Raw genomic sequence first — 12,874 nt, 5'->3', positions numbered from 1 at the left:
CTGCCCCACAGAGTTTACTAGGCTATAATTGCCAGATCTTTTCTCCCATGGAGCTGCTGGTGGGTTCAAACTGCTGACCTTTCGGTTAGCAGCTGGGCATCTAATCATTGCACCACCAGGTGTTATAAAAGTACCTTATAACAGCCACAGGTTTTTTTATTTAAATTATTTTTATTGTGCTTTAAGTGAAAGTTCACAAATTGTCAGTCTCTCACACAAAATCCCATACACAACTTGCTCCATACTCCCAATTACTTCCCCCCCTGCATGAGACAGCCCGCTCCCTCCTTCCGCTCTCGCTTTTCGTGACCATTTTGCCAGCTTCTAAGCCCCTCTACCCTCACATCTCCCCTCCAGGCAGGAGATGCCAACATTGTCTCAAGTGTCCACCCGAACCAAGTAGCTCAGGCCTCACCAGTATCCCTCTCCAACCCATTGTCCAGTCCAAACCATGTCTGACGAGCTGGCTTCGGGGATGGTTCCTGTAGTGGGCGAACAGAAGGTCGGGGGGCCATGATCACTGGGGTCCTTCCAGTCTCAGTCAGACCATTAGGTCTGGTCTTTTTATGAGAATCTGGGGTCTGCATCCCACTGTTCTCCTGCTTCCTCAGGGGTTCTCTCTTTGGTTCCCTGTCAGGGCAGTCATCGATTGTGCCCGGGCACCATCTAGTTGTTCTGGTTTTCAGGATGATGTAGTCTCTGGTTCATGTAGCCCTTTCTGTCTCTTGGGCTCGTTATTATCCTGTGTTCTTGGTGTTCTTCATTCTCCTTTGATCCAGGTGAGTCGAGACCAATTGATGCATCTTAGATGGCTGCTTACTAACATTTAAGACCCCAGACGCCACTCTTCAAAGTGGGATGCAGAATGTTTCCTTAATTGATTTTATTATGCCAGTTGACTTAGATGTCCCCTGAAACCATGGTCCTCAAACCCTGCCCTTGCTTCGCTGATCTTTGAAGCATTCAGTTTATTCAGGTAACTGCTTTGCTTTGGTTTAGTCCAGTTGTGCTGACCTCTACTGTGTTGAGTGTTGTCCTTCCTTTCACCCAAAGTAGTTCTTGTCTACTATCTATTTAGTAAATACCTGCCTCCCTCCCCACTCTTGTAACCACAAAAGAGTGTGTTCTTCTCAGTTTAAACTGTTTCGCAAGATCTTATAACAGTGGTCTTATACAATATTTGTCCTTTTGCAACTGACTAATTTCACTCAGCATAATGCCTTCCAGGTTTCTCCATGTTATGAAATGTTTCACCAATTCATCACTGTTCTTTATCGATGCGTAGTATTTCATTGTGTGGATATACCATTATTTATCCATTCATCCATTGATGGGCACCTTGGTTGCTTCCATCTTTTTACTATTATAAACAGTGCTGCAATGGACATGGGTACACATATATCTGTTCGTGTAAAGGCTCTTATTTCTCTAGGATATAGTCCGAGGAGTGGGATTGCTGGGTCGTATGGTAGTTCTATTTCTAGCTTTTTAAGAAAGAGCCAAATCGATTTCCAAAGTGATTGTACCATTTGACATTCCCACCAGCAGTGTATAAGTGTTCCAATCTCTCCACAGCCTCTCCAACTTTTATTATTTTGTGTTTTTTGGATTAGTGCCAGCCTTGTTGGAGTGAGATGGAATCTCATTGTAGTCTGATTTGCATTTCTCTAATGGCTAATGATCGAGAGCATTTCCTCATATATCTGTTAGCTGCCTGAATGTCTTCCTTAGTGAAGTGCCTGTTCATATCCTTTGCCCATTTTTTAATTGGGTTGTTTGTCTTTTTGTGGTTAAGTTTTAGCAGAGTCATGTAGATTTTAGAGATCAGGCTGTGGTCAGAGATGTTGTAGCTGAAAATTTTTTCCCAGTCTGTAGGTGGTCTTTTTATTCTTTTGGTGAAGTCTTTAGATAAGCATAGATGTTTGATTTTTAGGAGCTCCCAGTTATCTGGTTTCTCTTGGGCATTTTTAGTAATGTTTTGTATTCTGTTTATGCCATGTATTAGGTCTCCTAACGTTGTCCCTATTTTTTCTGCCATGATCTTTATCGTCTTAGATTTTATGTTTAGTTCTTTGATCCATCTGGAGTTAGTTTTTGTGCATGGTGTGAGGCACGGGCCCTGTTTCATTTTTTTGCAGATGGATATCCAGTTATGCTAGCACCATTTGTTAAAAAGACTATCTTTTCCCCAATTAGCTGACACTGGGCCTTTGTCAAATATCAGCTGCTCATATGTGGATAGATTTATATCTGGATTCTCAGTTCTGCTCCATTGGTCTATGTCTGTTGTTGTACCAGTACCAGGCTGTTTTGACTACTGTGGTGGTATAAACGTTCTAAAATCAGGTAGAGTGAGTCCTCCCACTTTGTTCTTTTTTAATAATGCTTTACTTAGCCGGGGCTTCTTTTCCTTCCATATGAAGTTGGTGATTTGTTTCTCCGTCTCATTAAAAAATGTCGTTGGAATTTGGATTGGAAGTGCATTGTATATATAGATGGCTTTTGGCAGAATAGACATTTTTACAATGTTAAGTCTTCTTATCCATGAGCAAGGTATGTTTTTCCACTTACGTAGGTCCCTTTTGGTTTCTTGCAGTAGTACCTTGTAGTTTTCTTTGCATAGGTCTTTTACATCTTTGGTAAGATTTATTCCTAAGTATATCTTCTTGGAGGCTACTGTGAATGGTATTGATTTGGTTATTTCCTCTTCGATGTTCTTTTTGTTGAGGTAGAGGAATCCAACTGATTTTTGTATGTTTATCCTGTAACCTGATACTCTGCTGAACTCTTCTATTAGTTTCAGTAGTTTTCTGGAGGATTCCTTAGGGTTTTCTGTGCATAAGATCATGTCATCTGCAAATAGAGATACTTTTACTTCTTCCTTGCCAATCTGGATGCCCTTTATTTCTTTGTCTAGCCTAATTGCTCTGGCTAGGACCTCCAGCACAATCTCGAATAAGAGTGACAACCACAGGTATTTTTATTTCTTCGCTTTATAGATGATAAAATAGTGTCTCAGGGAAGTTAAGTAATGTGCTTAAGTCACACAGTTAATAAACATAAGATCTGGCATTCAAACAAAGCCCTGAGTCCAAAGATTGTGCTTATACAGCAATTTCCTTTCCCATTTTTTCCCACACTAAATCTCGAGTGGCCCAGGGCATCATGGGTATTTGCCATGCCCATTTCATCAAGGTAGACATCTAGCCCTACCTGCATTTAATGCCTTGGGATCCCACCCCACCCGGTCAAAGCTGAAACTGACTCTCTTTAGATTCAGTGTGCCTGTGTGTGTGCCAAGACAGATGTGAAACCTTCAGTTTGGCAGATTAGCATCTCAGACTCAAATCCACCCCCGCATCTATCTTCAAGTTGTGTCCAATTCCCAGCTGCTGCGGTGGTGCTGAGGTGGGGCAGGCAGAGAGCCAGACAGGAGCACAACGTTCTCCGCCCATGGGCATTGTCTGACACCTGTGGAGGATTAAGGCGCGAGCCTTCAGTCTCCCAGGGACAATCCCTCAGAGTGAAATGACGGCAAATTCAGTGCATTATCAGAACTTCAAGCGAGGAAGAGAAGAGAAATATCATAGGCATTTCTGAGATCCACTGGAATCTGTGCTCTAAAGATGTTACCTACCGAGCAGAGGCAGTGAGAAGTTAGGATAAGGTCTTCAAAGTTGAAAAACTCACAGGCTCAGCTGCAAGCCCTCTGCTCATCCCAATGCCTCCTTGAAAGCCCTCCATTCAGGGCCAGGCCCCCTTCTTGTCATAGATTCTTGCAGGTGTTTTGGGGATGATGATGACAATAACAGCTGACATTTTTTGAGCCTTTACTTGTTGTTAGGTGCTGTTGAGTTGGTTGCGACTCCTAGTGACCCTATGTACAACAGAACAAAACATTGCATTGTCCTGCACCATTCTCACAATCATTGTTATGCTTGAGCCCATTGTTGCAGCCACTGTGTCAATCCTCCTCATTGAGGGTCTTCGTGTTTTTTGCTGACTCTCTATCTTACCAAGCATGGGTCCTTCTCCAGGGACTGGTCCCTCATGATAACGTGTCCAAAGTATGTGAAACAAAGTCTTGCCATTCTTACTTCCAAGGAGCATTCTGGCTGTACTTCTTCCAAGACAGTCTGTGGTATATTCAGTAGTCTTCACTAACACCATAATTCAAAGGGGTCAATTCTTCTTCAGTCTTCCTTATTCATTGTCCAGCTTTCGCATGCAAATGAGGCAATTGAAAATACCATGGCTTGGGTTAGGTGCACTTTAGTCCTTAAAGTGACATTTTTGCTGTTTAACACTTTAAAGAGCCTTTACTAGCACTCTGCTAAAAGCCTTACATACGTGTCACATCTAATACAACAAGCCTATGTTGCTGTTGTTAGTTGCCATCGAGTTGGCTCTGACTTACGGTGATCTTATGCATAACAGAACAAAATATTTTCTGGTCGTGCACCATCTTCATGATTATTGCTATGTTTGAGTCCATTGAGAGAGGGGCTATTGTTATCCTTCTTACAAATGAGGAAACTGAGGCACAGAGAAAGAATCGTCTGCCTTCACATAGCTTGGGGATTTTGGGGTTTTACCCATTTCTCTGAGCATCCACTAGCCTTGGTCCAAGTGCCCAGTGAGGCATTAATTGTGATAGGCAGCTTGGTCTAAGAGAAGGAGCACAGAATTTAATGCCACCCAGATCTGGGTTCAAATCCTAGTCTTACCACTTACTGGCTGTGACTTCTGGGCAAGTTAGCTTAGACTCTTTGAGCCTCAGGTCCTGACCTGTGAAATGAGAATAACAATATCAATTTCCAAAGAGTTATGAAGATTACTGAGAGAATGTAGGGCACATTAAGTAAGTGCTTAGTGAGTGGGAATTATAAATATTATTTTTTTCTTAGGACCACTGGCCTCTATAATCTAGTGCTTTTATCTTCTATTGTTAATGCATTCACTTACTTGTTGATTCATTCATCAGACATTTACAGAGTGCCTATCATGTTCTAGAAATCATGTTCTTTATTGAGGATGCTGTGGTGAAGAGGATGTGTGTCCAGTGTGCTGACCAGGTCTTGTAGTTAGGATTGCATAAGTCCACCTGTATTGGAAACCCAGCTACAATGGTAGAGGTGGTTATTGTTCTCCCACGACTACAAGTTTGGAGAGAGAAGTACGAATTCAGGATGTAGAGACTTCATGATTCCATCAGTACCCCAGGCTACCTTGCACCCTTCTGTTCCACCTGCTTCAGTGAAGAGCTTTCATCCTCATGGTCATTTGAAGTTGTGACCTGTGTCCATGTTCTAGGTGGAAAGAAGTGGAAGAAAGAAACCAAGAGGAAAAAGTGAAAAACAAAAAACTAGTTGCTGCCCCGTCGATTCCAAGCCATGGTGACCCCATGTATTTCAGAGTAGAACTGTGCTCTATAGGGTTTTCAGTGCCCGTGATCTTTCGGAAGTAGATTGCCAGGTCTTCCTTTCAAGGTTTCTCTGAGTGAACTTGAACCACCAACCTTTCAGTTAGTAGTTGAGTTAGTATCTGTTTGCAACGCTCGGGGACTCCTAACTAAGAAGAACAAAGGGCACTTATATCAGAAAAACAAAACTTTCCTAGCTATCACCAGCAGACTTCTGTTTATGTGTCATTAGACAGAATTGTGTCACATGGTCACCTCTCACTTCCACCCCAAATAAAATCAGGGTTTCGTTTGTAAGGAAAAAGGAGACAATAGTTACTGGAGGCAAGTAGCTACAGCACCAGCTCAGATTTTGTTGAGTAATAAAAGTATATTAAAAACAAGCTTAGGCTAATTGCCAAGCACTGTGTTGGTACTTTCACTTCAGTTACTAAACATAATCTCCCTAGATTATCGAAACAACCATGTGAAGGAGGAAGGCACACCCCCTTCCACTCCCCATTTTCTACCTCTATTGACAGCAAGGACTCTGGGAAAATCAGTGCTTTGGCCTTGGCTATATGTATCTTTCAAAGCAGGCAGTTGGGTTACCCCAGTTTACTTCCTTCATTTTCCCTTCTTATCTATGATATTGCTAAAAGAAGTATACGGTGTTTGGTGAGGAAAAGACATGGAGGGTGGAGGAACATGGTGGGCTGTGTGATCAGGGGAAGCCATGAAGGTCTGTGTGGACAGTAAAATCCTGGACTTTGGAGCTTGATGGCCCAACTTTGAATGATGGCTCTTACACTAACTGTGTGACCCTGACAAGTATGTAATCTCTACAATAGGAATAATAATAGCTGGAATTTAAATAAATTAATCACAGATCTTGGTATAAAATGAGTACCTTGTGAGTGTTAGTGTTTACTATGTCGAGCATCCACAATTGGATCCACAATCAATGCCCGTGGAAGCAGCAGTAAAGAAATCAAATGACTCATTGCATTGGGCAAATCTGCTGCAAAAGACCTCTTTAGTGTTAAAAAGCAAAGATGTCTCTTTGAGGACTAAAGTGAGCCTGACCCAAGCCAGGTATTTTCAATCACCTCATATGCATGCAAAAACTAGACAATGAATAAGGAAGACCGAAGAATTGATGCCTTTGAATTATGGTGTTGGTGAAGAATATTGAATACACTATGGACTGCCAAAAGAACGAACACGTCTGTCTTGGAAAAAGTACAGCCGGAGTGTTCCCTGGAAGGGAGGGTGGCAAGATTTTGTCTTACGTACTTTGGACATGTTATTAAGAGGGACCAGTCCCTGGAGAAGGACATCATGCTTGGTAAAGTAGAGGGTCAGCAAAAAAGAGGAAGACCCTCGATGAAATGGATTGACACAGTGGCTGCAACAATGAGCTCAAACATAGCAACACTTGTGAGGATGGCGCAGGACTGGGCAGTGTTTTGTTTTGTTGTACATGGGGTTGCTATGAGTTGGAGCCAACTCAATGGCACCTCACAACAACAACAACAACATATCAAGGAACTTGGATTATATCCTCAAGATAATGTTGTAGTGCGGGAACTGGCAAACTATGGCCCGTGGGCTAAATCTGACCTGCAACCTGTGTATGTAGATAAAGTTTTATTGGACCATAGCCATGTCTATTTATTTATATATCATCTATCACTGCTTTTACACTACGATGGCAGAGCTGAGTAGTTGTGACAGACTCAGTATGACCCACAAAGCCTAAAATATTCACTACCGTGGCCTTTTCAGAAAATGTTTGCTGAACCTTGTTATAGTGGAGTAAGCAATGCCAGTTTAACTTTGGTACATAAAGAGACCAAGACTCAAAATTTAATTTCCCTCCTTATTACCTGTGTGAACTTGAGCAAGTGACTTAGCTCTTTTAGAAGCTCATTTTCTTCAACTTCGAAATCAGGAATGGTAATGCCTTCTTTCAAAGGCTACTGAAAGATTAGATACAATAAAGATGGAACACCTGGCTTTCTCTAGATGATCAATAAAGCCTGTTAGTTTTATTAGAGGGCATTGGTGGTTCAGTGGTAGAACTCTCGCCTTCCATGTGGGAGACCTGGGTTCGATTCCTGGCCAACGCACGTCATGTTCAACCTCCACCTGTCTGTCAGTGGAGGTTTGCATATTGCTATGATGTTGAACAGGTTTCAGTGGAGCTTCCAGATTAAAATGGACTAGGAAAAAAGACCTGGTGATCTTCTTCTGAAAATCAAACAATGAAAATTTTCTGGATCTCCATGGTCCAGCCCACAACCAATCCTGGGAATGACACAGGATCGGGCAGCATTTCCTTCCATTGTGCATGAGGTTGCCACGAGTCAGGACGGACTTGGTAGTAGATAAGAACACATTATTTTCATTACTGTGGAAGGATTTTAAGCAGAGGTTCATGTGATCTGATATGGATTTTAGAAGTAAACTTTGGAGGCTTTAGGAGGGCTATATTGTTATGTGCAAGATTGGTGGCTGGACAACCCATAAGGAGGCTCTTCGCATGACCAGATAAGTCATTGGTCGTCAGAGGAGAACAGAGAATGATTGGAAAAACGCCAGGAATTAGGATCAACACAGAACTTGATGCCTGAGTGTGGAGAAGGAGAAGAGGAAATGTTGACAATGACATTGACACTTCTCCCTTGGCTAATGGGTGGGTGAATGATGAAGCTGTTATTGAAATTGGAAGGAAGCACTGGTTTGGAAGGAGAAAAGAATGATGAGTTCACTAAACATGAGAATGTTTATATTGGGAGGAAGAGGAGGGAATTCAAGAAAAGGGATGTGGGCAAAAGAAAAAATATATTGAACATGTAGTCTGCTATGCATCAGGCTGCGGGTTTTACAAATGGTAACTTATTGAGAGGAGATGTAATTAATAACTCTTAATGGGGGGATGAAATAACCCAGAGCTAGAGTGAACAGGACTTTGGGGATGACTGGCTATCAGGAGACTGGTTGGATGTCTTCTGATGTTATATTCCTCAACCTGGCTTTCATAACCATATTTAGGCATTAACCCTACTTGTTTCTCAACAAATGTCATTCTGCACTTGTCAAGAACTGCCTTCATTCCTGCCCAAAATCTTCCTGTTCTGCCAGGTGATCACACCTGCTGGAATCAGGCCAGCCCCGGGGGTTGATTGGTTCCTGCCCAGGCAGAAAACATCAGAACCTTCCTGGTTAGGGAATACTTTTGTTCTTACATAAAAATCCAGCCTCTTATTTCTCAAAATCTTCATCTGTAAAATCAAGATTAAAAATTCCCACCTCACAGAGTAATATTAGGATTACATGAAACAAAGCAGATAAAGCCTTATCATAGTGCCAGACTCATGAAATATTTAACGAATATTAGTTTCTTGTTATTGTTATCATTGCTGTTGTTTTTGGGACCTAGTATCTGTTCTTTCTGCCCTGGGCACTTCCTCCACACCGCTACCAGAATCATCTTCCTTAAGAAACAAATCTGATTTTTGGGATGATTAAAGTGTTTTGGAGCTAGACAGAAGTGGTGGTTGTGCAACATGTAAATGTACTAAATGTCACTGAATTGCTCACTTTAGAAATGGTTCATTTCATGTTATGTGAATTTCACCTCAATAATAATAATAAATAAAAAATGTGACTAAGAGATTTTTATGCCTCTTTCTGTCTCCTACTGCCAAAAGGATAAGACCCAGTGGACTCTGGTGGTGATCCTCCCCAGTCTTATCACCCGCCACCCACCTCCTCATACCCTCTGCTCTGTCCCCACAGGGGATTTGGCTCTTCTTTGGACACATCGGGGCCTGCCCCCTCTCTGTGTCATCTCCCACTCTGTTCCGTCTGTCTCCCTTACCCAGTAAACTCTAATTGTTGTTAGTTGCCATCGAGTCACCTCCCACTCATGGCAGCCTTATGTAGAGAAGAATGAAATGTTGCCCAGTCCTGGCCATCTTCACGGTCATTGCTATGTTTGAGTCCATTGTGTTGCAGCTATTGTGTCAATCCATCTCTTAGTCATCCTTTAAGACTTAGACCAACCGTAGCCCCTCCACCTTCAAGGTCATCTTCAGCTGCTGCCAGGTGGAGTGATTTCCTGTACCTTTTATGGTCCTGTGAGTCTTAATTCCCATTATTGAAATAACCCTAAGCACAAGGCACTGTAATTATCTGGTTACCTCTCTGTAACTAGCAACTTGAGCCACTTGAGTGCAGGAGGGATGCTATTTTCACTTGGAAATCCCTCAAGGTCATTCCTGACTGATGCCAATGTGAGGGGCTGCTCTTTCTGTTGTGTGCTGTCCTGTTCAATCTTTCTTTCATCTCCTTGTGCATAAATTATGAGCATAATTAGTGAGTAAAACAGGTCTGCCTTCATGAAACCCAGTCTGATTTCTTATCCATCTCCCATGTGACACAACAAAAAGGATTTTCCGTTTTTACTTCCAGAAGTTTGCATTATAAAAAAGGCAGTTTTTTTTTTTTCTTTTACTTTCCAAAGATGAAATCACCTTATAATACTGAATTGCATTTTTCTAAACTACAAATATCACTCTAGGGCCATACTCTTTCCCCCTTTACGGTTATGCTTTTATTTAATTTTTTAAAAATCAAAGTCAACTGTATGTCTAGGATTTAAAAAGTAAATAGCTTTACAAATCTTTTAATCCATTAGATCAAACTCCTGCCTCTCTATTATCACCCTAGTTCCCATCCCTAAACTTTTTTTTAGCATTTCATCTTTTTTTTTTTTTTTTTAAGTATTATGTTTCTATTGTTATTCTGGACTTATCAGTGTTGGATATTGTCTTAACTTCCCAATAAGGAAAACGAAGATTTAGCTCTTTTACATGGCCTATGTTCCCATTTGCCCTGTGTCTTCCTCTCAGTGATGCTGTTGTTGTTAGCTGTCATGAAGTTGGCCTCAACTCATGGCGACCCCATGCACAACGGAACAAAACACTGCCCGGGCCTGCACCATCTCCATGACCAGTTGCAGATCGAACGCTGTGATCCATAGGGTTTTAGTTACAGGATAATGTGTGCTAACTGAATTCTCAGTGTTTACATTTTTTTACATTTGTGTCAGCTGTTAAGCTCAGCTCCAAACCCACCTTCTTGTACTCTGCGATGCTGGTGCTGGGACATTGCAAGCTACATTTGTTTCCAATTGGCTTCCCTTTTGTCAACTGGTTTCCTAGAGGGAAGGTAGAAGAAAGGAAGGAGGGAAAGTAGATAGGTAGGTAGAAGGAGAAAAGACTTCTTATTTTTTGCTGTTTCTGTCAGAACCTGTTGGCCATCAAGTCGATTCTGATTCATAGCAACCATATAGGACAGAGTAGAACTGCCCATGGAGTTTCCAAGGAGTGCCTGGTGGATTCGAACTGCCGACCTTTTGGTTAGCAGCTGTAGCTCTTAACCATTACACCACCAGGGTTTCTGTTTCTGACACAATCGTCCCAGAATTTGGTTTCAGATTCCAGCTTCTTTTGACACCACTAGCAGTTCTACACCGTCCTATACGATCACTGTGAGTTGGAACTGACTTGACAGCACACAACAAAAATACCTACTTCATGCATCCTCTCAGATGTATCAGCACCAGTCAACAGCAATCTCTCTTCAGCGATATTCTTCTCAACCCTGTGAGACTCTCTTGCTCCTGGAAGCCCTCTTGATGTTTGGTTGATCCAGCACTATTTACTGAAAAGTCCATTGTTACCCCTCAGTGATTTGAGATGCCCCTTTATCGTAGACTAAATTTCCACATGTACTTGGGTCTATTTCTGGGCCTGCAGTTCTATCGTACTGCTGTATTTGTCTATTCCTACGCAAGTACTGCACTGTTGGGTTTATAGAGGCTTTATAGTATGTTTCAATGTCTGGTAGGGTTAGTTGGTCCCCCTTGAAGTTTTCCTTTTTTAGCGTTTTCCTGGCTATTAGTGCATGTTCGTGTTTCCATATGAGCTTTGCTAGGTCTGTGTGTAGGAACAATTCTGATGAGGTTAGTAATGAAGGGTCCCAATCTTCTGGATCAGTTCACTGCACTATCATAACAAGGCGCGGGCACGAAAGGTGTCTCTTTACGATGGATGGAAGCTCCTCCTTGTTGGGTTATACGTGGGCTGGTGATCTAAGCTGTCCTATTACAATCTGCAGCCTCTGTGGCAATCAACTTACAGATGTAGCAATAGCTGCAGTGATGTACGCTTTCTTAACTACAAAGCACAGTCATTTGACAAAGAAAAGTCTTGGTCATTTTAAATGGCTCTTGGAGTCTCAAAACAGTGTAAAGATTTTGCTAAAAGGTCACATTCAGGTTCAGGGAACAAATTATGGAGTAGCAGAACTTATTGTGCCCCAACAAAAAGTCACACAGTTGGTAAAAACCTAATAATGCTAGTAAAACTGAACTGAGTAAAATGGTAAGACAAGACATAGTAGGAGAAATGAAAAAGATTCCACTTTCAAGCAGTTTGACTAGTCAATGTATTGATGACATGTCACATGATGATGAAGAGGTTTGTGTAATAAACCAAAAAACAATAGCTTCTCTATCCAGGCTGATGAGTCAACAGAGATCACCAATAAATGTCATGATGTAGTATTTGTAAGATTTGTAAATGATAATGAAATTCAAGACAGCTTTTTTTGCTACCACAAAACAAAACCAAACAACAGAAGAACTGCCTGAAACAAGCAAAAGCCATCTTGAATTAGTTATACCTAGAAACATAAGTGATATAAATGTTAATGCGCTCAGTTGCTAAATAAAGTGTTGGGGGTTTGAGTTTACCCACAGGTACCTCAGAAGAAAGTCCTGGTGATCTGCTTCCAAAAAACCAGCCATTGAAAAGCCTATGGAACACAGTTCTACTCTGACACACATAGGATCACCAGGAATTAGAATAGACTCACTGGCAACTGGTACTGGTAAGGAAACACAAAGTCTGTCTTGGAGGGACTGTGCTGGTGTCTGCAATGACGGTGACCTATTAGTGGTTGGTTCCATGAGAGGTTTAGACTGTCTTGTAAAAAAAAAAAAAAAACAAAAAAACCCTGACGTTATCACAACACACTCCTGTTTTCAGAGAAGGGCTGCTGTTGGAAACTTAGCGATGAATCCAGGTAATGCTACAAAAATGGTTAACTTAAAAAACAAAGACCAAGTCACTCAAGAATCTTTTTTATTGTACTTTAGATGAAGGTTTGCAGAGCAAACTAGCTTCTCATTAAATAATTAAAACACATATTGTTTCGTAATTTTGGTTACCAACCCCAAGACATGTCAACACTCTCCCTTTCTCAACCTTGGTTTCCCCCTTACCATCTTTCCTGGCCCCTCCTGCCTTCTCGTCCTTGCCCCCGGGATGGTGTGCCCATTTGGTTTCATTTTGTTTTATGGGCCTGTCTAATCTTTACTTAAGGGTGAGCCTCAGGAGT

General features: G+C 41.7%; 1 non-coding gene across 1 annotated transcript; it reads left to right on the top strand.

Moving 5' to 3' along the window:
• Nucleotides 1-7,462: 7,462 nt before the first annotated feature.
• Nucleotides 7,463-7,533, top strand: TRNAG-UCC (transfer RNA glycine (anticodon UCC)). Its single transcript has one exon. It is a non-coding gene; the product is annotated as a tRNA-Gly (tRNA).
• The last annotated feature ends 5,341 nt before the right edge of the window (nt 7,534-12,874 follow it).

Source organism: Elephas maximus, chromosome 4 (genome assembly GCF_024166365.1).
Source record: "Elephas maximus indicus isolate mEleMax1 chromosome 4, mEleMax1 primary haplotype, whole genome shotgun sequence".
NCBI lineage: Eukaryota > Metazoa > Chordata > Mammalia > Proboscidea > Elephantidae > Elephas > Elephas maximus.
Note: the sequence above shows the minus strand (reverse complement) of the source record. Positions and strands in the feature narration are given on the sequence as shown.